General features: G+C 35.2%; 1 protein-coding gene and 1 pseudogene across 37 annotated transcripts in view; one reads left to right on the plus strand and one right to left on the minus strand.

The window, feature by feature from the left end:
* The window catches only part of MAP2 (microtubule associated protein 2), a 299,602-nt gene that overhangs the window by 139,885 nt on the left and 134,940 nt on the right, over positions 1-24,777 (minus strand). For 7 of the 37 annotated variants that reach the window (XM_074399125.1, XM_074399123.1, XM_074399136.1 and 4 more), the window contains exons 1-2: positions 7,757-8,029; positions 7,410-7,477 (exon numbers count right to left, since the gene is read on the minus strand). The gene's annotated coding sequence lies outside the window, so the exon portion shown is untranslated. Of the gene's footprint in view, positions 1-7,409; positions 7,478-7,756; positions 8,039-8,076; positions 8,191-24,777 lie in introns of those variants that run through there. The other 30 variants (XM_074399137.1, XM_074399117.1, XM_074399109.1 and 27 more) reach the window with 10 other exon arrangements.
* Positions 17,700-18,250, plus strand: LOC120364284 (DNA replication licensing factor MCM4 pseudogene; annotated as a pseudogene).

The following is a 24,777-nucleotide window of genomic DNA, read 5'->3' on the forward strand; positions in this document are numbered from 1 at the left end:
CAGGGCTTTTAGAAGGAGTGGGTGGCAAGAAGATAGAATGTGGAGACTCAGAAGCTTCCCACAGAAGAGCTAAGGGGCCAGAGAATTCAGCAGCTCACTACTGTGCTGAAAATCTAGGCAGAGAGGACACTGAAGTCCAAAGAAATCATGAGGCAGGAAATAGAACTGGAGTTAAGAAAGGGACACATCTGCAAACCCAAGCCACAGAAATTCATTATATGGAATAAAAAACATCAAGAATGGGCAGAAAGAATAAAATGTCAGTAGCTCATTAGGCTTGATTTAATGGATTTTTCGTAAAACAACTGGCTGGAATTTAAAAACTCAGTAGAGAGGCAATTCACTCTTTGCATCAAAAAGGTTTAAAAGTATGCTATGTCGCTGCAAAAGAGCTCACTTCAGACTTACCAATCACCACTTCTCCAGTCATTTCTTGTTTTTCTTGCCTGGACGTTTGCCTCCTAGCCTTTTACTAATCAAAGCATGGTTTCCATGGACCAGCAACATCATTACCTGGGAGCTTGTCAAAATACTCTCAGGCCCCTCTTTAAACCTACTGACTCTGAGTCTGCATTTTAGTAAGATCTCCAGTTTTCTTTTTTTTTCTTTTTTTTTCTTTTTTTTGAGACGGAGTTTCGCCCTTGTTACCCAGGCTGGAGTGCAATGGCGCGATCTCGGCTCACTGCAACCTCCGCCTCCTGGGTTCAGGCAATTCTCCTGCCTCAGCCTCCTGAGTAGCTGGGATTACAGGCATGCGCCACCATGCCCAGCTAATTTTTTGTATTTTTAGTAGAGACGGGGTTTCACCATGTTGACCAGGATGGTCTCGAAGATCTCCAATTTTCTCATCTCTGCTTTAAAGTTTAAGATGCAAATCTCTTAGCATCTACTCTTATCCTTTTATAATTCATTCTCTGAACAGCTGCCTGAGTAATTTTAATTTTATTTGTTAGCTCACTGATTATTTCCACTCTCTAGAAGGAAAGTTCCATGAGGTAAGGAAAAGGGAATAGAATTGGGTATTCAATTAACATTCATTGAATTAATATCCTTCAGTCTAGAATAAAGAGCAGATGGGATGTGCAAGGTTTCCCATATTTCTTCTTTACCACTTGAAAAGTCTCATCCTCTTTTCCCTTGCTCTTATTTATAAGGAAGCTACATTTTGCATGCCAAGCCCAAATACTTGTCTACATTCTTTATCCCCTTTCCTTTAAATTTGTCCTTTTTCTGATTACACTTGTAGCACCTCGCACTATTTGCCCCTGCCGTTGGCTTGTGATTTTCCACATTAATAAGCAGCAAAAGCCCACTGAAGTCACCACCTTCTTGCTTTTCATATTTTATTTCTCTTTTCTTTGAGTCTGGACTTCTTAAGTGTATTTTCCTATTGTTTTCACATCCGTATTTACGCCTTCATTTCTCAAGATGTTTCTGTCTCCACAATTTGACGGTTTAAAGTCAGACCTAGATTTAAAACTACGCCTAAAACATGTGCGACATTCTGAGTCTCTGTCCCTTCATTGGTGATGTGGGCATGATAGAAAATACATCAAAGATACTATGATAATTAAAGTGCCTTTCACAAATGCTGGCACATGGCAGGTGCTAATGTGATCTCAAATTCTCCTTGGAGGAAATGCTGAGGCTCATTTTGAAGCCACCAAATTTTATCTGTCCAGGAATTTGACAAAAGAGAATACAGTGATTTTGTTGTAAGTAATTATTCATTGGAAATCATTTAAAATATTGTGTAAGTGTAATGTACAAGCTATTCCACTGCAGCATTATCATAGTGAAAAATGGGCAACAGTAGGGAATAAAAATGTCCAATCTTTAGATGAGACAACATTATGCAGGTGGCAAAATGTGAGAAATGTTTAAGACACTGATGAAAGAAAAAAGGCAGAATTCAAAATTATATCCTTATCATTTCGATTATGAAATTTTAAAAGCAATAGGATAAAAAAATCAAAATGTTTTAAAATTGTTAACATTACTCTCTGGATTGTATAATAATGAGTGACTATTATTTCCTTCCTTACACTCTTCTAAATTTTACAAATTTTACAAAATGTGGATTTATTGTTTTTATAACAAAATAATTATTGAAATAAATAATAAACCCAGAAGCATTTTTTAAATTCTCATTCTTCAGTTTTTCTGGAAAATTTGAGTTTTAACTTTGTTTTCTATAACCTTCCCTGTCCTCTTCTTTCTTTGCTTTTTTTTTTTTTTTTTAATTTTTCATTCAACTTTGTTGATTCCTGTCCCTTATTTTGCATCTTAAATGCAGGTGCTGCCAAGAGATTCCCTCTGGTCTTCTTCTTATTCTTCTTGTTAATGTCACCCACGGCCTCCCTCCCTAACTTCCCTTCTCAGCTTTGGATCTGCATGTTCTGCAATCTATGAGCCCAGTCCACCCACATACCCAGCCTCATGTCCTAAACATACCTTTTCATTTTTTATTCACGCTCTCATTCATTTAGCATTTATTGGCTGGTTACTATGTACTAGGCATTCTGCTAGCGACTAGAGATACAATAAAAATAAAAGAAGGATCTTTCCTTGCATAGCTCTCAGCTACTTTCTCCCTTTACTTTTTCTAGTTATCAGATTCAAACTTCAGAGACACCTTTGAGTCCTTCTGCTGTTTATTCCTCCTACCAATCAAGCAGTTGTTCTACTCTGTATATGAACTTGAGCTCAGAAGCATCTTTCATTATCATGACCTCTTTTTTATGCCCACAGTCAATACGGTCTTTGGACTTTTGTTTTCCCCTGGGATTATTCTATGACAGCTTCTGAAGGGATCCTTTCTTCAACATGCTGCCACACACAATTCTGACTTAGCTCGCAAAGAGCTATAAAATAAATCATCTGAAAACACAGTTTGGTCATAGTAGTTTCCTGTTCACAGTATTCAATAGCTTCCCACTGAATAAGAAACAAACCTCCTCGACTGGCATTTAAAGTCCTCTTCCAATGTGTTAAGTTGAATGAAATTAAAATTTTATGTTTCAAAAACGATGGATATTAGCCATTTAATATGATGCCACTTTATATTCTAAGAGTCCTGTTTTTCTGCTTTATACTCTAGAATATAAATGAGATTAGTCTGTGCTTTCCAAGCATGTTCACTTCCTTGGATTCCTTTGCTAATGTTTGTTCTTTCTGCAGCTCCTCCATACGTTGTCTCCCCGTTGAATACTTCTATTCATCCCTAAGTTCTGCCTCAAAACACACATGCTCTATGAAGTATTTCCTGTTGAATCCTATTCCAATGATTAGAATGCCCTGTAATGAAGTTCCTTAATAAATTATCCTTAATATGGTACATATACACCATGGAATACTACACAGTCACAAAAAGAATTAAATCATGTCCTTTGCAGCAATGTGGTTGCAGCTGGACTCATTATCCAAAGCAAATTAAGGCAGGAACAGAAAACCAAATACCGCATGTTCTCATTTATAAGTGGGAGCTAAACATTGGGCACTTGTGGACATAAAGATGGTAACAATAGACACTGGGGACTGCTAAAGGGCAGAGGGAAGGAAGACAGAAGAGTTGAAAATGAACTATTGAGTGCTACACTCAGTATCTGGGTGACAGGATCATTCATACCCTAAACCTCAGCATCATACAATATACCCAGGTAACAAACCTGCAAGTACTCCCTAAAACAAAATCTGAAAAAAAAATTATTTATATCTTTATTATGGTACTAATAAGCCTTGGTACTACTTCCTCATCTTATTTTTCTGACTCCAACTGAGATCCGGAAGTGTTCTCCTGTAAATACACTCTGGAAGTGTTCTCCTGTAATACTTGCAAGTAGAGAATCTTAATACGTATTTGTGTAATTGTTAGTGGCTTCAGTGATTTTTCTGACTTAGTTACCCTTGAGGTTGAATTGGTAGTTGTACTTTGTCCATTGCCCTGTTGCCTGCTTGTTAATTTATTTTGGCCATTTGAACATTCTTATGCCATTATTTCACTTTAAAAAGGAAAAAAAACAACAACTCAAAACCTTGCAAGTTATGACATCAGTTATGCTATTTAGCACTTGGATTCTCTGGCTAATTTTCTTATATAGATTATGCAATTCAAAATAACACGTCACTATAATGACATGGAAAATGCTTTATGAATGCATTTATTTTAAAACTTCCTAATTTATCTTTGACATTCATCCTTGAAGAATAAAATTCTTCAAGTTAAATTTAAAATATATAAAAAATCAAAATACAATACAGATTAAATATTAGTTAAGTATTTGAAGACATATTCACTTCTACCATATATAGAAGACAGACAGATAGATAGATAGATACATAGACAGATAGATATGGATATTTTGATTTATTCTTGCAGATAAATCAAGATATTTACAAGTATACTGTTTTAACCTTATTGCATGGAACATTAAAACAATGACTAGGTACCAAAAATCTGCTATAAAAAATGTGGTAAAATTTAGTGTTTAATATGAAGGACTTGGAGCCCCCAAGACTTGAGTTTGTCCAACTGTAGTCTCAATTTATTTATCTGTAAAATGGAGACCATACCTATCTCCCATGATTATAGGGAGAGCTAAAGGGGATAATATATGTTAAAGATTTAAGATATTGCCTGGCACATAGTTAATAATAAAAAATTTAATTTTTATTAATGAAAATAAATGACAGCAAGAAAGAATAGCATTCTCTAAAGCCATATGATTCTAAAAGTTTCTTGATAGGTAACTTAAATATATAGAAAAGATTCTATCTATCTATCTGTCTATCTGTCTGTCTATCTATCTATCTATCTATCTATCTATCTATCTATCTGTCTGTCTGTCTGTCTGTCTATCTATCCATCCATTCATCCATCCATTTATTCTTATATGCTTTGTTGCTCATTATGGACTAGTAAGTATGACATCATTTCTCATATTACATGTATAGAGAAGGGATGGGGGAAAGGCCTCCTCCCCTTTGCTGCAGCAAAATCTTGGCCAAAGACATGAAAAGCAATAAACAATGTCAAGCCTGGGAGTAGTATTTAGGAAGCGTCCATAAGCAAAGCTCAGGCTGCAGTTTGGCTTATTTCCCCAGCTGATGAACGTGAAAGGGAACATTTCAAGAATTCTTCACATTTTAATCTAAAACCAGAAAAACTCTTTTCCATACGGCCTAAAAAAATTTCTATGCATGGTTTGTCACTTTTCTATCCAGTATTAATAATCTAATTATTATTTTTTAGAAACATGTAATGAATATTTTGGGTAACTAAAAAAAAACGACCAGATGTCTGTTCCACAGTGTATAATCTTATGAAAGGCAAGAACAAAAAAGTAATGGGGGAAAATGGTGACAAATTAAATAAACATTTATTGAATTCCTACTGTGACCCAGGCACTATACTATATATTAAAAACATAAGTGGAAAAAAAAATGAGTGAAATCCATAAAGGAATTCACTCATCACAATATTGACTAGAAAAACCATGATATAGGGCCCTGATTTTCTTAGACTCCAATAGTCATATTCTGTTCTGATTTGACCACCCAATCTACTCTTTTAATAAAATCCTTTTTTATTATACGTACTTTGTCGGCATACCACTAGATGAATTTTTAACAGGTCCTACAAAATTTAGATGCCAGAGGCCTATTAGTGAGGTTGTATGCCCCTTCTCCAATATTCAGACAAATCATAACAGAACTTATTAGTTCCTATTGACAATGCATTGAAGTCATTTTTTAGTAGTTAAATAATTTCCCCCTTTTCCAATTCATACACATACCCTAAAGTTCAAAATTAATATAATAAGTTTCTGAATGAGTATGAAGATTAGAAAATAGATATTCATGTGAAATATATGCTCTCCAGATTTAATTAGATGGGAAAATACCGAATGGATTTTTTTTCCCACCAAACATAAATATTTTCACTTACTTTGAATGAAATATAAAAAGAAAGAATGGTCTCAAGGGTTTAACAATATCCAGGAGAAATAATCCTGTTTGGGGGATTTCATACATAACTCCACTGAGTAATTTCTGAGGAAGAAGTGCAATATAATTTTATGTGTCTCCAAGACTAGTATTAGCTTTTGTTCACAGAATGAAATAATGCAATTTCCTTTCTTAGAACACACTGATTTATTTTAACGCATTCATTCTCCTGTTCAAAAATCTTTATGTGATGCTGCCTACACTCTAGAAGGCTGAGGACAATGTCATCTACCCCTTCCCTCTCTCCCACAATAACTACCCACAGCAGCAAGGCTCTTAAGAAGTGCTTGTGAAATGAATAAATTAAGGTTCTCGTGATTACACATTGCAGAGAATATTAACAAAGAACAGTGTATTACTCTCCTTCACCTGCTATAAATATTCACATTCACAGGTATACACTCACATAATATTTCAGGGTCAGTAGTTGAACATTAACTATTTTCAGGTATATATATTTTTAAAACTAGACGTATTACAGAAAATGCTTTGAACTGACAATCTTGAGAGGAAATATTATACATTGATCCCAAGGAAAGGCTTAAAAGATATTACTGATCTTCTTCCCAGTAAGGCAGAAAATGTCTTCCATTTTTTAAAGCCAAATTACAAATATAGGTTTTATTGACTTGAATAGGTGTTAACATCAAAGACGGTCTTAAGGAAAAGGTAATATCCATAATTGCCATCTGAAATCAATATATATCCTGATGCTGAATTTCAAAATTAATGTTTTTCATATAAGGCATGAGGCCCAGATCAAATGGATTCAAGTGCATTCATGGCAAGATGAAGGACTGCTTTCTTATGCCGTCAATTTCAAATAAAGCATATGTAAAATAAGTTCTTTTAAAAACTAACAACCTCAGCTTTTAAATATATCCATTGTTAAAAACTAAAACATCAATAAAGAAGTTACAATATTTTATTCGTAAAGCCAACAATACTGAGTCATTCCTGGGCTTTCGTCTCTAGCACCCATTCTACTTGGGAAGGGCAAGGCATTTCATTTAACCATTTTAATAAATCACTCATCAGCAGGATTTGTTCAGATAAAATCATTACTTAGCATATTTCTCTTAAATTCAAATTAATGAATTTTCATTTAGATGGAGAATTTCGGACTTAAAAAAAACTGTTATAAAATCTCCAAATAAGATAAACATGTTGATATTTGTTAATAACTTGCAACATAGGCAAAAGACACAATTCTTTAGTCATTGTCTAATCAAAACAACCTTAGATAATGGAAGTATCTGCATAGAAAATGGTATATGCAATAGACAATGATCAACTTAAGCTTAAGGATAAAAGACCAATTGTAGATAAATTAATTTAAATAAAATATTCCAATTCTCTCCAGATTTTCCCTCATTAAAAGATCCAAACAAAACATGTGGTACCTTTTAATTTTCTGAATGAGTAGTTCCCAATCAATGCTTCCTCGGTTAGAGACAACAAGCTGAAGAATCTACCGAAACAAAACAAAAGAATATATACATATATATATATGAATTTGTTAACTAAATATCAAAAATTATAACTCACCATTAAGCAAATGCATTTTTTTATATTCAAATGATAAATCTATGCATGGAGATCTGTAGTACAAAAAAATGCAGTACTTGAATATTTAGGAAGCTCAATAATAAATTTTAAAACATTTTTACTCTGAGATTACATAAAACACATCCTTTGAATAACGGATTAAAAATGAAACAAAATAAATTTAAAAGTCCCGAACCATTACCAGCGCATATGCAGCAACACCACTCAAGTCTAGCCTTTGAGAACTGCTGCAGAATCCTTCTCCGGGAGCATTATCCCCACAGGCTGCCTCTCTGGCTCTCTAGCTCTAGACAGACGCAGTCTGCAAGCCACCAGCTCGTGTCTGTGTGTGCCGGGGAAAGGGAAGCTGCAAATTAGAAAAAGTCCCCGCAGTGGCGAACAGGAAAATAAGGCGAGTGGGAGAGAGGGAAAGAGCTCACTAGCCTCAGAATTTTCGAGAATGATGACAAGCCACTCAGCTCCGCCATCATTCACTGACAATAGGATGCAGCCCTCACTTACGTTTTAGCGGTTTGCCATAGGGGCTTCTGGTACCAAATGCCTGACAGGCATTTTAATTGCCTCCATCCAAGTGTGTCCCCAGGAGTCGAGTCTATCAGCCTATGAATGTCATCATCTGGTCTCCTTTGTGTTAATGCCAGACACACACACACACACACACACACACACACACACACACACACACACACACAGCTTAAATAGAGAAACAGTTTTAGCCATACAGGATTACAAATAAGTTAAGCTACACAAACTGGACATAACTAAGCACTGGTTTATGGGAATTTTTATTATCTGCGTTAAAGATATCAGAGATTTTTTGATGTTTTGTCATTGGCAGATAATTACAATATTTTTAAACTATCGTATATTGCTTATTTATATTCCAACATAACTATGTTCATTAAGGAAATGCATATATTTATGTATATTTTCCTACAGAAAATTCGATACCCTTTTAACAGTTATAATTATGCCCTTGGCCATGTTTTCCTTACAAGAGAAGAAGGAAAAAAAAAAAGCCGCAAAGAGAATTAGAAAACCAGAGCCAATATGTGATTTCTGGGGGCAATCTATTTCATTCTATTTACATACAAAAGCAAAAGGAGGTGGCAACCAGCTTGGTCTTGGGACTTTTCAGTCCCTGAGGGCCCAGGCAGAAAATTCAATCTTTGGCATAATCTGTATACCCTCCACGTTAGCAACTGAAATTAGCAGTTGAACATCACTGTTTTACAGTGACCCTTGTGTAGGGAGGTTAAGTGTGGAATAATTCCCTGCATTTATTTCCCGGAGAAAAGGGAAGGAGAAGAATGTCAATAAATAAATTAATTTTTACCCAGCATTGTTAGTAACCTGAACCAGTGAATGGAGCAGAATTCGATGAGAGCCAAAAAGGCCAGCTGTGAAGAAGGTTGCTGGGAAGAAGCATCACCATGGTTACCGGAAACAGAAAGTCAAGAGAAAAAAATATGATGGCAGAGAAAAGATAATGAGACTACAGGGAAGGAAATTGAGAGAAAGATGAAATGCTTCTTTTATTTTCCTTCTTGAAAGGATCACCTCCATCAGTTGTATACTGTATTTTGAATTCATTAAGATAAATTTGCATTCTCCGTGAGCCACCTTTCTGCCCAGTTTTTTAATCACTAGCTAATTTTGCTTTCACAAATATTTAAATTACAGTTCTTTTGTATGAGATCAATTCTGCTACCCCTTGCCTCTGTCCAAACACTGGCTTCATGGAAACCACTTAGCCTAGTCCACATCCTTTGTTTCATAGGTGAGAAAGCTGAGGCCCAAAGAATATGACCAAGCTCACAAAATAGGCACCCACAGCGTTTCCTGACTCAGTCCTCTGCTTTTCTTCTTTCACCAAGTGACTTTCTTTCCCTGCTCTTTTTTGTTCCATTTGCAAGCAACACAGATTCCAGAAACATCCTTTGTCTTTGATTTTGTAAACCTTCTTTCATTTGCTAAAGCAGTGATCCCCTTCTTTAAAATGCATTGCAATCATTCTGGAGACTTTTGCAAATATCTGTGCTGGATTTTATTTGAGGTCTGAGGAATCTGGGGTAATTATGTCACTGCTTTTCTTTCATTTCCAGTCTGGCAATCAGATAAATCAAGCATGATTGCCCTTTTGTGAACCTATCTTGTTGAGCCTAAACGTCACCATCATATACTAGGCACTCTTATCATTACTGGCCTCATTCTTTCTGCAAGCATAAAACTGAGTAATCAAATTGAGTTGGTCTCCCAAGGCGCCTCCTAGGTATAGACAAGGTAAACTTTCCTGAGTTACCAAAAACAATGGAGTTGGAAAATGGAGAGCCCAGGTAACATTACAAATTACAAAATAATGATAATAATTCATTCCAAAACAACCACTGGAGGGCGCAAATTTCTTAAAATCTTTCTCAACCACTAAGTAAATACTATGGTTAGAATTTTGACTTTCATGTTTTACTGTTTTATTTTCTTTCCAAATTGTTCTTTCAATTCAGTTCAATGATTCAACGCTTTTGGATTAACTCATCTATAGATAGGGTCACATTGCTTTTTTTGATGTCTAAAACACAGTTGCTGCCACCATTACCATCCTCTTTCCCTAGTATGTAGCTATAAAATGAATAAATCACATTTTTAAAAATATGACTACCATAGGTAATAATCACAAGAGATTCAGGTTTTAGTGAATCCTATACACTGATTAGAATTCTTTCCCCCTCGCAAAAAAAAAAAAAAAAAATGCCCCTTTAAATATAATCTCTTTGTTAAATGTCTATTTTACTCCAATGATTTTGGACAATAAGGTGACTTTTCAAATTGAATGTTTTATTTTAATGCATTGTCTTCTGTTCACTTCTGAACATAAAAAATGATGCCTAAGACTTACATCTTGAAATATGAATCATATTCTATCATGAAAGCATATATAATGGTCCTGGTCAGTCTAAAAATATAGCACAGCTTTCAAAAACATTTAATACTTTCTGGAAGCCATTTAATATTTAGGAATACCTAGTTCAGTACATGAGAATGACTTGGTATACTCTTTTTCTTTTCTTTTTTTCCCCATTCGTTTCCAATGTGAAGTAAGTATCATCTGTGAAATATAATTACTGTCCTTAGATATGTCATTTTCTAAGAATACAAGACAACAGATAATTGAAATACTTTTGTGAATTCTTAGGTTTTGGCTGTCTTTTGTTTTTCATAGAAAACTATAAAAATTATTAACCATACACCATCAATGAAGCTGAGTTACTAGTTATAAAAACATCCACATGTTGAGAAATTCATGAAAATAATTCTGACAGCAAACAATGGACAAATTTATTACTGAGGTACAAAATTTCCCCTAAAATGGTAGAATCCTTGAATCACTTGACTCCTGCCACAAGTTTTGTTATGATTAAAAAATGAACTACATTTGTTAGCTTATTGTCTATTTGATATTTTACTTAACTTTACTAGGTACTCTCTGCCACTGAGTTCTGAGCTATTAATTTACTTAAAATTTGAAAATAATATTGATATTATCCAAGCCCAAAGTCCTATAACTATCTACCTTACTTTATATATATTTTAACTATGTCTTATCCATAAAACCCAGTAGAAAATATTTAAACTAAAATATTCAGTATCTTCACTGAACTTAGATAAAAAACAAATTGCAAAATATATTGATAAAAAGCAAAGCGCATATTGACATATGGGTTGCATGCAGTCATCTTTGACATCTTCACTGTGATTTTGATTAGAGTTGGACTGCAATGAGAAGGGTGAATTTATTCCAATCAGGTAGAGTGAAGAGTAAGACAAGATAACTGGAAATCACTTTCCAATTGCTCTTGAATCAGGCTTTAATACTTCTGAATCATGATTATCAGAGTTTGGCTTCACTATTTCATTTAGAATCTAGTGTGGTGATTTTTTTTAATCACTTATATTCTTATCCAAATGTATGTACATAATACATTTCAAATTATTTTTGGATTATGCACCATTTTGAACCTCAGAGGTACCCACTTTTCAGTGACAAATTTTGCACAATTCTAAAAGTAATAAATTCTCATTTTTCTTTATTCCATCAATGCTTTTGTTTCACTTATCAAGGTAAAGCCAATGGGATGGTATAAATGGGGAGAGAGAAAGAAAGAGAGGTTATTCTTATTGTCAGCTCTCAAAGTCTGACTGCAATTTAGTAAAATAGCTAGTTTAAAAGCCGTATTTAGCCTTCATATGACATTACCACCTAAGCTTATGAAATGACTGTACCCAAACTTCTATTCTTCTCACATACTTTAACCAAAGTGAAGTGAACCAAACTTCTTTTTTTAAAACAATGTCATATGAACTACAATTATGAAAAATAATTGCTACTTCAATTCATAAAGTCATAATCTCATTACACTTTAAGAACTATGTTGGGAATTAAAAGCTCTCAAAAGGTCGAAAAGAAAACTATAATATTTGAACAACTCAGACTCTCATACATTGCTGGTAAGAGCTTAAATTAATACAACCACTGTGGAAAACTGTCTGGCAATATCTAGTGAAACTAAATGCCAAACTAAATATATGGAATAATATATGAGGTTCCAGAGCAGATAAAACTAATATGCAGAGACAGAAATCAGAATAGTGTTTACCTCTATAGAAAGTAGTATGAGAGATTGTATTGACTAGGAAGATGTACAATGTCTTCTTGACCTGAGTGGCAGTGACATGGGGTAGATGGCACTCTATTAATGTAATGTACCTTCATAATAATAACTGCAGTAAATATTATGGTGTTATTGTTTTAGAAGCTCTTTATTCATAAGTTTTAGGATCTATAGTAAACATTATGCAAAAGGTTCTTGTATAAGCATATATTTTGCAAACATACTGTGTAATCATGGCTGCAAAAATAAAGACTATATGATTACATGTATACTAAATAAACAAATCGTAAGAGCACATTTTCCTTAGTAGAGAGAGGATGCTTTACACATTGGCTTTTAGTAAATAAATGGCAACTGTAAAGTAAAAACACATGAAATGAAAAACAGAAGTAAAATGTGTATTTTAGGAACATAGCAACAAGTGAAATTATTTGTGCATAGCAACCTTTACAGAACTATGCTATTATGACAAAAGAATGAACAGCTAAGATGCTTCCCGTATCGCTCTGTTCACAAAAATTTCTTACCCATTAAGGCCTACCATAATCGTTAGTTTATTTCAGGAATCATTGATTTCTTCTCTTCCAACCCAAATCTTACACTTCCTTTTTGGTTCATTTAAAGTTCTGCCTCTTTCATTATGGCTTCCAAAATTCCCGCAAGCACATAATGTCGTAAGGCTCTTTCCTTTCTCAGAATCACCAACATACAAAACAAAAACAAAACCACCATGATACTATAATGCCTATTATTATATATGGGCTTGGTACATTTTTCAGAAACTTACATTCAGTTATTTATTCTAATATTTACCAACTTGAAAAGCATATGACATGATTCTGATAAAATGATTAAGACCTATAAAGTGCCAATCTTTTTGAGTACATTATTTTATTCAACAATTCTGAGAGTCATGTGCCTCTATTTTACAGTTGAGGAAATAGGCCTAATTAGGTTTAGTAAAGTGCCCAGGGGAACACAGCTGGTAAGTGGCAGAGCAGAAATTCAATCCCTGGACTTCTCAGCTAATTAGTTTGTAATTCATCCTAACACTTAGAAGGTATCAGAAGAGGACGAGATAAACATAGAACTAAGAATTTTCCATTTACACTTACAAGACAGAAGAAAAGGAAGAGAAAAATTAAACACAGAATTAAGAATTTTCTATTTTTCTAGGATTGGGAGTTTAGACAGACTACTTGTTATGTAAGTAGGCTGTGCATAAAAGAGATAAGATAAAAATGTAGATTTTTACTTTCAGAATTATTTCAGATTCCATCAGTTCATACTTAAATAATATCTTGTGTAAACACAAGCATTCCTGGAGGTGAGGAAAACATCATAATTTTAATTACTACCTATCTCGTCTAATCTTGGCAGAGGATATAGAGTCATATGAGTGCAATATATGTTCAGGTGTTTTTAAAGAACTTTGCTGTTTGACAATTTAGGCTTACTATGTTTGCTTCGAAACATCTTGTTGAAATTACTTCCTATCCTGGAAGTACAGATAATAGTAAAGTACATGTCTTTACACAATCACTATCCTTATTTTGTTCTATCAAGTCAGAAATCATCAAACATCATGATAAATCTTAAGTGTTACATGAGAAAACATCACATAATATTATGTAATCCATGTCTTGTATAAGTTAACACATTTTTAATAGTTAAATTTTGGTGTGTGGACACTTTTTTCTTTGAGACAATTCTATTCTTTCTATGAAGTCTTCCCTCAGTAGTTGCCTTCTCAAGGAGGCTTCACCTGACCATCTGATTCAATATTGCAATCTGTGCTTTCTACTCCCAATCCCCCTTACTCCATTTTGCATAATATCTATCGTCTTCTAACGTGCTATATAATTTATTTATTTGTTATGTTTACCCTTTACTGTCTTTCCTCATTTTTTACTTGTTAGCTTCATGAAGGCAAGACTCTGCCTGTTTGTTCATGATTATATCCCAAGTACCTAGACCTAGGTCTGATATATAACTGGTACGCAATAAATGTTCAATAAATATTCATTCATGCATGCATGAATGACTGAAATTAAAACATTAAAGCTCATATAAAAAATCATTACCTTCCCAAAAGTCTTAGAGCTCAAAGTTTCAGAAATCATGAGACAAAACATGTAGTGTAAGTATTTCATTTATTTTGGGTCTTGGTTAACTATTTTAAAATACAAATTCTAGACTTTTCATCTCTGGCACATTTATAGCAAGTTTGAGTAACCTCTCTCCCTTTACTTCAAGTTTTAAAAAGTATTTACTTATTTTTTTTATTTCTACAAAAATTCTTCTAGCAGTTTTTCTTATCTACTTCTGAATCCTTAGTTATAACTAGTAACTTTTTATCTTTCTCATAACCTAAATGTTAATATAAACTGTATTTATTGGAGATACAGCCAGCCTATAGGCAAACAATATTTGCAAGAGAAATGGGCAAATCATGAAGGAAAATTAAGATAATTCGTGTGGAGGATTTTTTAATAAATAAAATCTTCATTTAGCAGCCAACAAGTCAAGTAGAAGCATCTTATGGAGTCATAAATTTTTTGGCTGATCTTCCTGAAAGCAAGAAATGAACCTTTATTTAATCAAATTCTCCACAAGTGGGGCCATTACAATTTCATGAAAGACTGGAATCAAATCAAATGCTATATTTCATGACAGTAGGTCTAAATTCCTAATTTGTTTTTGAAAACTACCAAAAAAGTTTATTTTGTTAACTGCTTTCTAAGCATTGAAGATTAATATATCTCAATATTTTAAACCTCTGTTGCTGCTTCAGTCTTCAGCAACTTCACTGAATTGGAGAGCCAGCAGTACTTAAGAGGTCAGCTAGTTCCAGTCCATTTAAATTCGGTAATCTTTAACATTAACAATACCAGATTATTCTGAAAAAGCTTAAATTCTGCAAGATCCTACAGCATTTATTTTCATTGTCTAATATTTCCAATTCAAATAATAAAATATCTACTGTGATGGTTTAATAAATACAATATCATAAGTGGAATGATTTCTGAAAATGCATATATTTATTTTGTGAATAACTGAAATCCACATTTCAAAAATGTATAAAATCCAGACTTATTCTCTTGGCCATTTAGGTGACAGTGTGCCCTAGGGTGATGGTCACCAGGAATTATGTATATAATTGCTTAGTCTCTTCTCTGCCTCTAGTCCTCTGTATTAAGGTTACCATAGAGATGAGAAGAGATAACTAATTATTTTTGTGGGTATTTATCTACAGATACTTTAATAAAACAGAACTACAATATACTTTGAATATTTAGAATGTATTCAATAATATGTCTACATGCACATGAAAGTTCCAAATTCTCCTATTGATTGGAACTAAAGAATAAAGATGATGAATATCAAATCCCTAGTGTGAAAAGAAACAGGAACTTAGATGAAGAGTGGGCGTACTGTTTCTATTTCTACTAAAACTTCATGGCTCATTCTATCATCAGATTTCTTAGCTGCAAAGGATTTTAGGTAAAAGATATACTGGCTTTCAAATCAAAAGGAAATATTATACATAAGCAATGCCTATATATGTATACTCCTTCTCAACAGTATCATTCAGTTGGTGAGAAAGAGGTCATGTTATGTTATATTTTTACTAGTATCATTTTCCATAGTTTTGTGGCTTTTTTCCCTTTTGCTACTAATAGCAAACATGTAATTGAAGAAGTAAGTGTTTTATTTAATATCTGTAAAATGGAACTCAATTTTTTTCTAGGCATGGTCTATCTACTTTTTTATTTCAAATGGAATCTAAAAATAGCTATTGTAAGAATCTGGGCCAGTGGATCTGTCTGGGAGAGAAATTTCCACACCCCCAGGACCACTAACTTTTTTCTTCAACTACCACACTCTGTGTTTTGCTTTTTTTTCTCTTTCCCATTGTCTTTGTTTTGCCTTCCCCTTTTCAACTCTTTCTCCTCCATTTTACCCCAGAGTAATGGGGAACATAGTAAGGAAAATAGTTAAGGAATCATTTAAATAAAATTCATCTATATATGTCCTTGGTTTTATGTTAGCTAGGGCCAAACTCTATGTGTTTTACACATCTTTCTCTAATATCTGGTAGACTCCTTTTACATTGGTGTACAATAAATAATGTTAATCTGTGTTGTGGACACTGACCTAAAAAATGGGAGAAGTAGTCACTGGTGAGGAGGAAAATATGTTGCCACTAAGATCACTGTACATAGTGCTGCAGCATGGCTTTTATTTATTTTTAATACAGTGAAACTAAAAAAAAAAAAAAGCGCAATTCAAATGTCCAGGTTATACATACTTTCTACTGTAATGCTTATAAGCATATAGATGACATATTAAAAAAAAAGCAGGCGATGCCTCAAAAACAGATTTTTCTAGTGGCAAGGGGATGCTTCTAATTTGCTTATGATTTCTTATTTTAATTTGGAGCTGTTTAACAAAATGTGTGATTGATTGATTGACTGACTGATGAGAAAAGGGGATGTGAGGACTGTGTTAAGAAATGCACAAAAGGAAACCCTGAAGAATTGACATTCATGAGTTAAAAGCCAAGTATGATGAAAAAGAAACTTATTTTGCAACAGAAAAAAAAAGCTGAAGAAGAACACAAAAAACGAAAAAACAAATGGGGGTTGTGAAGATGATAAAACAGCACAGAAACGCCAAGACTGATTCAGTACTCTTTGTACATCACTTAAAAAAAGAATTAAATGAAAACTGATGATACGCATTAGGAGAGTTAAGACACTCAAATAAGGAAAAGCAAGCATATGCGACATGGTTAGAGAAGAGCTGGAGGATCAGGAGCATTGGAAACAAATAGAGTTTCATTTATAAACCACGGAGCCAGTCTGACAGGTGAAGCAGGCTGAGGCACTTGAAAGATCTTATTCAATGGCTGGCATTGCTGAATACCCAGCTGGGTTTCAATGAGAGTAGTTTTAAACAGGGACATTGTTCCAAAGAAGATTTTAGTTTCATGTGCCTTCCAATACAGCCTTATAAATCCGGAATAGCGTCAATATTCAACAACCACCTGCAATCAGCATTATTCCAGAATTTGCTAGATACAGCAAGTCCATGACATGGGATATAATAATTTGGATGGTTGGACCTCTACTCAGAACTTACGTGTATTGATGATATGCAAATCAGTTCAGTTCAGTTTCATCAACAGCATAAATTAAGTGCATCCTATCATGAGGATTATCTTGGAAGGAGTGAATGTCACTCCCAGTAGGCCTATGGCCTGGAAGTGCACAGTCAGCAGTTGCTGAGGGAGAGAGAATGAAAAACAGGCAACAAAGTATTTCATCATTATTGACAAGCTGGCTGCATTCTTCCCTAGATTGAATGCTTCGCTACTTATATTAAAAAATCTTTGCTTAGAAAAATGTTCTTAAACATCTGTTCAGTCAGACAAGCGATTCAAAGGTAGCCGTGGAATGGTTTCCGCGTACCCTCGGCAGCTAGAATCATTAATCCGCTTAGCAGAAGCCCATGCTAAAGTAAGATTTTCTAACAAAGTTGAAGCCATCGATGTGGAAGAGGCCAAACGCCTCCATCGGGAAGCTCTGAAGCAGTCTGCAACTGACCCCCGGACTGGCATCGTGGACATATCTATTCTTACTACAGGGATGAGTGCCACCTCTCGTAAACGGAAAGAAGAATTAGCTGAAGCATTGAAAAAGCTTATTTTATCTAAGGGCAAAATACCAGCTCTAAAATACCAGCAACTTTTTGAAGACATTCGGGGGCAATCTGACATAACAATTACCAAAGATATGTTTGAAGAAGCACTGCGTGCCCTGGCAGATGATGACTTCCTGACGGTGACCGGGAAGACCGTGCGCTTGCTCTGAAGCCCCGTGAGCAAGGCTGCCTGCATGTCCTGCTTGCTGCACACATGGGTGCGGCGTGCAGCCCAGTTAACTGCCATCAATGTAAATAGAGTTTAAAGTCATGGTTTGGCTACATAAAAATTTTCTAACTTAGGTTCTGAGACCCGGTAAGCAAATAACAAGAGAAAACAATCTTACATTGTGATCTTTGTATTAAGAGTTCACATTTCATTGAGAAATGATGCCCACACTGGACAGACGTTTTTGTACTAGTGAGGATGGATTTGTGACTTCTTGCTGTAGTTTCTTAGGAACTTAGGTTAATTAACAAAAACTATCCACCCCACCCCAGAAAGAAAGATCACAAAATTGTATGACAAATGCGAGCAAAAGATAACAACTTTGGATAAGGATATACCCATGACTGATATTTTAAAGAAGCTATAAAGTGTGGCTTGAAATAGTTAAGGAAACACAGATGTAACTCAATCTGTAATGCAAAGACATTGTCTGGCAGGGCATGGTGGCCAAGGCCTATTGTCCTAGCACTTTGGAAGGCTGAAGTGGGAGGATTGCTTGAGTCCAGGAGTTCAAGACCAGCCTGAACAACATAGAGAGATCCTGTTTTTCTACAAATATTTTAAAAAACAAATTAGCTTGGCATGGTAGTGTGTGCCTGTACTCCCAGCTACTAGGGAGTCTGAGGTGAAAGGATTGCTTGAACCCAAAAGGCTGAGGCTACAGTAAGCCATAATCATGCCACGGCACTCCAGCCTGGGAGACAGAGCAAGTTCCTATCTATCTCGAAAAAATGAAAACAAAAAGGTATTTTCCTCCGAGTTTGCAATTCCTCCTAATACATGTTATTCAGGCAGCTTAAAACACAATCAATGAAAACAAATTTTTAAACTCTACATTTAATAACAAATTAAATGGTAAAAGTAATCATGAAGCCTAATCAAAGCGAAGCAGTCAAATGGTGAATCCGAGTGAAGTGCTTGAGCTCCGTGTTTATGATGGTGGGACTCAAGACAACTCAAGTGTTCACATCAAGGGGTGGAGACACATCACAGGTGGCAAAAGTCGTGCCGTCCTGTGCAGCTGTTAGAAACTCTAAACAGCGTCGAGTGAAAAAAAGACAGAAACAGAACAGCATGGGCATCTCTGCAACATATTGCAATGAGGGCATGTGGAGGCAGGAGAATGGAAGTGGAGCTCAGAAATAAACGGAAAAAAAGTTAAAATAACATAAAACATGAAGAAAGAATGGAATGATCTGATGATTATGAGGCAAAGAGGTGAGGATTATGAGAAGGTTAATTCTTTGCTTCTATGCTTCTAAGCAACAACCACCATAACAGGTTATGAAGTAAGACCCTGCACTGCCCTCCAGTACCATCTATGGGGAAGGAGCTGTGAAAGCAGACAAGACTGTGACTCCCCTTTTCTTTTTGCTTAGTTTGTTGTTTTTTATTGTCTGTTTTTGTTTTTGTTTGCTTCTGGGCCTTGCCTTTGTGCAATTCTACTGAGAAGTCTAGAGGTAAGCCATCAGTCCACTATGTATTCATTAGCATCCCAGGTGTTGCTGGTGCCACTCGTTCATCAAATCCAGTTTAAAAAAAAAACACTAGCATAAAAGATTGAAAATAACTTGAGATAAATTATTTCCCCACCAGATGTAAAGGTATTTGCCTCTTGTGCACATGAAACCAACAGGGGGTCCCAAAAATGAGGTACAGGGTGTCAAACTATGTGTGAATATGAATTTGCACTGAGAACAAAGCATAGTGAATTATATCAATGTCTTCTACACTTAGAGATATTACAAATTAAGATGTATTTTTAAAGCACTTGAATTTCCCTTCGTTTTTCTATTCATTTTTCCTTTCCTATTATCCCTTTTTTATTAGCTGTAATCAGTAATAACAGGTAAAAATCCAGAAAAAAAAATGCTCTAATCAAGGATATTTTAAGATTAACGGACCTTCATTTCACATTGACTGTTAGGAGACAAATGAAAACACAAAGAGGATTCCAAGATTGTATTTATAACATATGTGTTAAATAAAATCTACAAATACTGCTCATAAAGTTAGAAAGTTGCCTTCAGCATTCTTGCTATATTTTTATCACTTAGTGCATGCAAGTTTGCACTTGATGCTTGTGAACTGGTAAGCATAGAAAAAAAGCTTATTTTTTCAACTGCAAAACAAACTATAACGTGAATAAGACACCTGTCTGTTTCAGATGAAAGTACATTACTTCAGCTTCCACAGTGTTTAATCTTGGTTGAGACCAAAACTTCCACAAGGAATTTAGGGACAGCATAGCCAGTGCCCACAAGGGGATATGTTAATATCAACTTGGTCTTCAGAGCTTGGGACTGGATTCCAGAGCTTGGAAATTCCAGGTACATTGTTGTTTTAGTCTGAGAGAAGCCAAGGGATTTCACTATGAGCTAGAGAAATATACCAGGGTGGGTAGGGGAGCTGGTAGAAATGCAGATATCCTTAATCTTAGACTAGATTCAGATGACCTCTGAAGGAGCATTGTTCCCATGGATCTCTATAAATAACAATAAAAATCTTTTATAAGGTGCTTACTAAGGACAGGGCATGTTCTGAGCATGTATACAACCTATACGATTTGTATAGGTTGGTGCAAAAGTAATTGCGGCTTTTGCCATTAAAAGTAATGGTAAAATTTTTAATGGCAAAAACCGCAATTACTTTTGCACCAACCATTAACTTGTTTAATCCTCATAGCAATTCTGTGAGGTGATTACTTTCATTATCCCCATGTTATAAATGAGCAAACCAGAACACAGGAATACTAAACCACTGGATATGAATTCAGGTCATATGCTTTTATACTACAGGTATGCTTTTAAAACTCCATTCTACTACTCTGTACTCTCCTATATTCTGTATGTAATCGAAACTGATTCTATAGCAGAGAGGAGGCTAACGATCTGGCGGAGTTACGGTCTAGCATCTCAGTCTTCTAGCTGAAAATTTCCACAGCAGATTCACATAAGTAAAATGCGTAATGTGAATAATCAGGTACCCAGGGAGCAATGGAATATCCAAAAACAGTTTTGGTAATGTATTTCTTAGTCTTTCAATTTCCTGAGATGTGTGGATAACTAACATTAATGATTCAATTAAAAAAAAAAATAAAATACGACCCCCAATTTTTAAAAACTTTAAAAAAAAAAAAAAACTGCCTTATATTTTAAGGCTAGTTGAAGAGTCAAAAAAGAGAAAACTTTATGTTTTGGTATTTGAGCTGGTGTGCAATCACCATTGAGCTTTTGAGGCATTGGGTTCAGTTTTTCTGGTGCTTCATTTGGGATGCTGTTTGCATATGCTCCTTTTTGTTTTTAATTTGAGACAGAGTCTCACTCTGTCACCCAGGCTGGAGTGTGGTGGTGCGATCTTGGCTCACTGCAACCTCCATCTCCTGTGTTCAAGTGACTCTCCTGCCTCAGCCTCCCAAGTAGCTGGGACTACTGGTGTGCACACCACACCTGCCTAATTTTTGTATTTTTAATAGAGGGGGACTTTCACCATGTTGGACAGGCTGGTCTCGAACTCCTGACCTCAAGTGATCCATCCTTCTCAGCCTCCCAAAGTGATGGTATTACAGGCTTGGGCCACCGTGCCTGGCCTACATTAGCTCTTTTTCAAACTGGAGACACCCACAGTGTGTAACTATCTTTGTGACTCACATGCTCCAATGAAAGGGGAAAATTATATCTTACTCTCTTAAATTACAAGATGCCTAGAGGAAATAAATAAATTAGTAATATTGTAGTGCTTTGGGCATTATGATAAATCCCCAAATATAGTATCCAGAATCACTTATGTGTTCACGTTGGCTTTGAGTTAAAGCATACTTTCTTAAAAATATTCTAGTCATTGAGCAAAATTGTTTTATATTTATTTTCATTTTGAAGAATGAGTTTCAGCATTGCTAATTTGGGGAATATGTATATGTCTTCCATGACCTTGTATAAGGAATTCTTAATTTTCCCAAGTTTAAACCTTCATTATATCTTATAATAGTAATTAACAAACAAAATTACATTTCTTTGTTTATATAATGATCTGTACCACCAGAGTTAGCCATTTGTGGACAACTATTGAATTATATTTTGGATCCTTTGTACCCAGAAGAGTCCTCGGTCACGCTGAGTGCTTCATCAATGTGCCTTGCCTTGGGTTGGTGGACCTGAGTCATACAGAGAGCCATAAAAGCTTTAAAAATATTGCACCTCAAAGGAAGAAAGTTAAAGAAACCAATAACAAAATAAAGTTAGACAATATAGTTTGAAAACTGAGTAATTCATTTGTTGATTGGACTGTTTCAAAATTTTCAAACATTAATAAGAAGTAATCATATTTTCTTGACATGTCCATTTAGGTGTCTGTAAGTAATAAAAATAAGAGCTAATATTTGATGTGTGCTTATAATCTGCCTACACTATATTAAGCACTTTACACATATTAATCAGACCTTATGAGGAAAGTCCTCTTATTATCTCCATTTTACAGGTGAGCAGGTTGAGACCCAGAGAGGTTAAATAACTTCTTCAAGGACAAACTGCTAGTAAACTGAAGAACGTTCAGGAACCAGACAATCTGGCCCAAGCTTCTCCAAGAGCCTATGACTTTCATACATATGCTTTGGATTCTTTATCAGAATGGCCTGTTCTGTTCACTACTGAAAAGTGAGGAATTCTTGAAACAGCTGGAACAAAGCCCTATCAAGCCCAATCACCTTCTTTGCCAAGCTCAGATGCCAACACACACACACAGGCATTTAACATTCCTTCATCTGAATTTGACACAAAACCAAAAATATAAGAATAAAAGATATTCCAACATAGATCATACAATCACATCTTTGTTCTTCCCTATTTTTAGCCTAGCTTCTAATGAAAAGAGGACATGTAAAACCATTGAGTCTCTGTGTGTGTTCTCCTTCCTCTATCCTCATGCCTGATTTTGCCACCATGGTCAGAAGAAATAATCCAAGTGAAGCTAAAAATAAAAGAATTACTGTTTTCTGGACATTTGGTCTATTTTGCTTTCCTTCCCTGCATTAATGAGACGCTAAGCATCACCTATTTACTCATCTCTGTCCTCTGTCCAATTTATAATAACCCGTGGTCACGTGGGGTTAAGTTATTTTTAAGAGTTTTAATTTGAGAGTATAAAGTGATACAACACAAGCAGGAAAGCCTTGAAATTAAATCAAATCATATTTATAGTATGTGTTAAAAATAAAATTATAGTCAAATAGGTGTGTTTCTTACTTGTAATAGAGTCACAGAGAGCAAAACCACAGCAATCAATTTGCCCACAAGAAACCCAGGATCGCCTAAGCAGCACAGAAAGACCCCGTCTCTTCAAAAAAATATAAAAAGGTGCAGTGGCTCTTGTTTGTAATCCCTGCACATTGGGAGCCTGACAGGTGGAGGATTGCTTGAGCTCATGAGGCTGAGACTGTAAAGGGCCATGAGCACACCACTGCACTCCACCCTGGGCAACAAAGTGAGACCCTGTCTCAAAAAAAAAAAAAAAAATCTCAAGATTGTTACCACACCAGTTCCTTAAATGTGACATAGGTACCGCATCCACTAGAAAAATAAAAGAAGTTATATGTTTGCAATTTAAAAAATCTTATATTCTCTAAATTACACTATTCTTTTAGAACCTACTAAATAAATATAAGAAAAATAAAAACAGAAGAAATCACAAATTTATGTTTTATCATTCTTCACATAAATGTTTCATTTTTTGAAAACATTTCAATGCATCACAAAATAAAATATGCTCTCGTATCTGAAGTATTAAAAAACGAAGCAGCACAGGGAACAGGTGAGAATGGAATCCACAGCCTTTCGTCTGCTCTATGTAGCCTCAGAGTCATAAGACAAAGACTCATGTTGTATCTAACCAAGCTAGCTTATTTATTTCTTTAACCCTCACATATATCCTACCTCCTGCTTACTCCCTGCACACAGACTCATATCGATGCTCCTATTTGACACTGTTCCAAGTAAGCTGAACGCTTGTTTCATAGCACTAATCACAGTCATGATAATATAGTGTTTTATATTTCACCAAGTACTCTCAAAGCAATTACTTCATTTTGTCCTAGAAGCAATGACATCTCAGTCTTGGTTTATAAATACCATTTATCACTAAAAGGAACAAGAAGTCCTTGAAAAAAAAATGTGCTGACTCTAGGACTGGGACAGGGAAAATACAAAGATTCTCTGGACATCTTGTTGTGCCAGAGGGCAGAGAAGTATTGAAGAACTGACTAATGGGACTTGGTGAAAGGACACCACTACTGTCTTGGAGGGTCTCCCAATGGCCAAATTTATTGTTTCTTTTTTGTTCCTTTTTTGAGACGGAGTCTCCCTCTGTTGCCCAGGCTGGAGTGCAGTGGCGTGATCTCAGCTCACTACAATTTCCACCTCCTGAGTTCAAGCGATTCTCCTACCTCAGCCTCCTGAGTAGCTGGGATTACAGGTGTGTGTCACCACACCGGGCTAATTTTTTAAAAAATATTTTTGGTAGAGATGGACTTTTACCACATTAGCCAGGCTGGTCTTGAACTCCTGACCTAAAGTGATCCACCTGCCTAGGCCTCCCAAAGTGCTG

Source organism: Saimiri boliviensis, chromosome 5, assembly GCF_048565385.1.
Source record: "Saimiri boliviensis isolate mSaiBol1 chromosome 5, mSaiBol1.pri, whole genome shotgun sequence".
In the NCBI taxonomy this organism is placed as follows: Eukaryota; Metazoa; Chordata; class Mammalia; order Primates; family Cebidae; genus Saimiri; species Saimiri boliviensis.